Consider the following 3,682-nt stretch of genomic DNA (forward strand, 5'->3'; position numbering starts at 1 on the left):
CCCTCCCTCCGTCAGAGCAACGGCAGATAATCGTTCCGCGCCTTTTTTCTGTGCGGACGCCATACCAAGGCAAGCATGGAGGCCGCTCAGCTCACTTTGGCAATTAGGAGCACATTAAACACCACACGCATTGTCCAGCAGTATATGCAGCACCAGAACCTGGCAAAGCGATACCGGGCGAGGAGGCGACGTCAGCGCGGTCACATGAGTGATCAGGACATGGACACAGATTTCTCTGAAAGCATGGGCCCTGCCAATGCATGCATCATGGTGCTAATGGGGCAGGTTCATGCTGTGGAACGCCGATTCTGGGCTCGGGAAACAAGCACAGACTGGTGGGACCGCATAGTGTTGCAGGTCTGGGACGATTCCCAGTGGCTGCGAAACTTTCACATGCGTAAGGGCACTTTCATGGAACTTTGTGACTTGCTTTCCCCTGCCCTGAGGCGCATGAATACCAAGATGAGAGCAGCCCTCACAGTTGAGAAGCGAGTGGCGATAGCCCTGTGGAAGCTTGCAACGCCAGACAGCTACCGGTCAGTTGGGAATCAATTTGGAGTGGGCAAATCTACTGTGGGGGCTGCTGTGATGCAAGTAGCCCACTCAATCAAAGATCTGCTGATATCAAGGGTAGTGACCCTGGGAAATGTGCAGGTCATAGTGGATGGCTTTGCTGCAATGGGATTCCCTAACTGTGGTGGGGCTATAGACGGAACCCATATCCCTATCTTGGCACCGGAGCACCAAGCCGCCGAGTACATAAACCGCAAGGGGTACTTTTCGATAGTGCTGCAAGCTCTGGTGGATCACAAGGGACGTTTCACCAACATCAACGTGGGATGGCCGGGAAAGGTGCATGATGCTCGCATCTTCAGGAACTCTGGTCTGTTTCAAAAGCTGCAGGAAGGGACTTTATTCCCAGACCAGAAAATAACTGTTGGGGATGTTGAAATGCCTATATGTATCCTTGGGGACCCAGCCTACCCCTTAATGCCATGGCTCATGAAGCCGTACACAGGCAGCCTGGACAGTAGTCAGGAGCTGTTTAACTACAGGCTGAGCAAGTGCAGAATGGTGGTAGAATGTGCATTTGGACGTTTAAAGGCGCGCTGGCGCAGTTTACTGACTCGCTTAGATCTCAGCGAAACCAATATTCCCACTGTTATTACTGCTTGCTGTGTGCTCCACAATATCTGTGAGAGTAAGGGGGAGACGTTTATGGCGGGGTGGGAGGTTGAGGCAAATCGCCTGGCTGCTGGTTACGCGCAGCCAGACACCAGGGCGGTTAGAAGAGCACAGGAGGGCGCGGTATGCATCAGAGAAGCTTTGAAAACCAGTTTTATGACTGGCCAGGCTATGGTGTGAAAGTTCTGTTTTTTTCTCCTTGATGAAACCCCCTGCCCCTTGGTTCACTCTACTTTCCTGTAAGCTAACCACCCGCCCCTCCTCCCTTCAATCACCGCTTGCAGAGGCAATAAAGTCATTGTTGCTTCACATTCATGCATTCTTTATTCATTCATCACACAAATAGGGGGATGACTACCGAGGTAGCCCAGGAGGGGTGGTGGAGGAGGGAAGGAAAATGCCACACAGCACTTTAAAAGTTTACAACTTTAAAATTTATTGAATGACAGCCTTCTTTTTTTTGGGCAATCCTCTGTGGTGGAGTGGCTGGTTGGCCGGAGGCCCCCCCACCGCGTTCTTGGGCGTCTGGGTGTGGAGGCTATGGAACTTGGGGAGGAGGGCGGTTGGTTACAGAGGGGCTGCAGTGGCAGTCTGTGCTCCAGCTGCCTTTGCTGCAGCTCAACCATACACCGGAGCATACTGGTTTGGTCCTGCAGCAGCCTCAGCATTGAATCCTGCCTCCTCTCATCACGCTGCCGCCACATTTGAGCTTCAGCCCTGTCTTCAGCCCGCCACTTACTCTCTTCAGCCCGCCACTTACTCTCTTCAGCCCGCCACCTCTCCTCCCGGTCATTTTGTGCTTTCCTGCACTCTGACATTATTTGCCTCCACGCATTCGTCTGTGCTCTGTCAGTGTGGGAGGACAGCATGAGCTCGGAGAACATTTCATCGCGAGTGCGTTTTTTTTTCTTTCTAAGCTTCACTAGCCTCTGGGAAGGAGAAGATCCTGTGATCATTGAAACACATGCAGCTGGTGGAGAAAAAAAAAGGGACAGCGGTATTTAAAAAGACACATTTTATAAAAGTGTGGCTACACTCTTTCAGGGTAAACCTTGCTGTTAACATTACATACATAGCACATGTGCTTTCGTTACAAGGTCGCATTTTGCCTCCTCCCACCGCGTGACTACCCCCTCAACCTTCCCCCCTCCCTGTGGCTAACAGCGGGGAACATTTCTGTTTAGCCACAGGCAAACAGCCCAGCAGGAATGGGCTCCTCTGAGTGTCCCCTGAAGAAAAGCACTCTATTTCAACCAGGTGACCATGAATGATATCTCACTCTCCTGAGGATAACACAGAGAGATAAAGAACGGATGTTGTTTGAATGCCAGCAAACATACACTGCAATGCTTTGTTCTACAATGATTCCCGAGTACGTGTTACTGGCCTGGAGTGGTAAAGTGTCCTACCATGAAGGACGCAGTAAGGCTGCCCTCCCCAGAAACCTTTTGCAAAGGCTTTAGGACTACATCTAGGAGAACCGCAAATGCCAGGGCAAAGTAATCCTTTCACATGCTTGCTTTTAAACCATGTATAGTATTTTAAAAGGTACACTCACCAGAGGTCCCTTCTCCGCCTGCTGGGTCCAGGAGGCAGCCTTGGGTGGGTTCGGGGGGTACTGGCTCCAGGTCTAGGGTGAGAAACAGTTCCTGGCTGTCGGGAAAACCGGTTTCTCCGCTTGCTTGCTGTGAGCTATCTACAACCTCCTCCTCCTCATCATCTTCTTCGTCCCCAAAACCTGCTTCCGTATTGCCTCCATCTCCATTGAAGGAGTCAAACAACACGGCTGGGGTAGTGGTGGCTGAACCCCCTAAAATGGCATGCAGCTCATCATAGAAGCGGTATGTTTTGGGCTCTGACCCAGAGCGGCTGTTCGCCTCTCTGGTTTTCTGGTAGGCTTGCCTCAGCTCCTTCAGTTTCACGCGGCACTGCTTCGGGTCCCTGTTATGGCCTCTGTCCTTCATGCCCTGGGAGATTTTCACAAAGGTTTTGGCATTTCGAAAACTGGAACGGAGTTCTGATAGCACGGATTCCTCTCCCCAAACAGCGATCAGATCCCGTACCTCCCGTTCGGTCCATGCTGGAGCTCTTTTGTGATTCTGGGACTCCATCATGGTCACCTCTGCTGATGAGCTCTGCATGGTCACCTGCAGCTTGCCACGCTAGCCAAACAGGAAATGAGATTCAAAAGTTCGCGGTTCTTTTCCTGTCTACCTGGCCAGTGCATCTGAGTTGAGAGTGCTGTCCAGAGCGGTCATAATGGAGCACTCTGGGATAGCTCCCGGAGGCCAATACCATCGAATTGTGTCCACAGTACCCCAAATTCGAGCCGGCAACGTCGATTTAAGCGCTAATCCACTTGTCAGGGGTGGAGTATGGAAATCGATTTTAAGAGCCCTTTAAGTCGAAATAAAGGGCTTCATTGTGTGGACGGGTGCAGGTTTACATCGATTTAACGCTGCTAAATTCGACCTAAAGTCCTAGTGTAGACCAGGGC

The 3,682-nt window shown here is 51.4% G+C and overlaps 1 long non-coding RNA gene across 1 annotated transcript; it reads right to left on the reverse strand.

Annotated features, from left to right (window-relative positions):
- Window positions 1-1,490: 1,490 nt before the first annotated feature.
- Window positions 1,491-2,990, reverse strand: LOC140912157 (uncharacterized). Its single transcript, XR_012159236.1, has 2 exons — window positions 2,744-2,990; window positions 1,491-2,155 (listed from the first exon to the last, which is right to left on the reverse strand). It is a non-coding gene; the product is annotated as an uncharacterized lncRNA (long non-coding RNA).
- Window positions 2,991-3,682: the final 692 nt, after the last annotated feature.

Source organism: Lepidochelys kempii, chromosome 5 (genome assembly GCF_965140265.1).
Source record: "Lepidochelys kempii isolate rLepKem1 chromosome 5, rLepKem1.hap2, whole genome shotgun sequence".
NCBI lineage: Eukaryota > Metazoa > Chordata > Testudines > Cheloniidae > Lepidochelys > Lepidochelys kempii.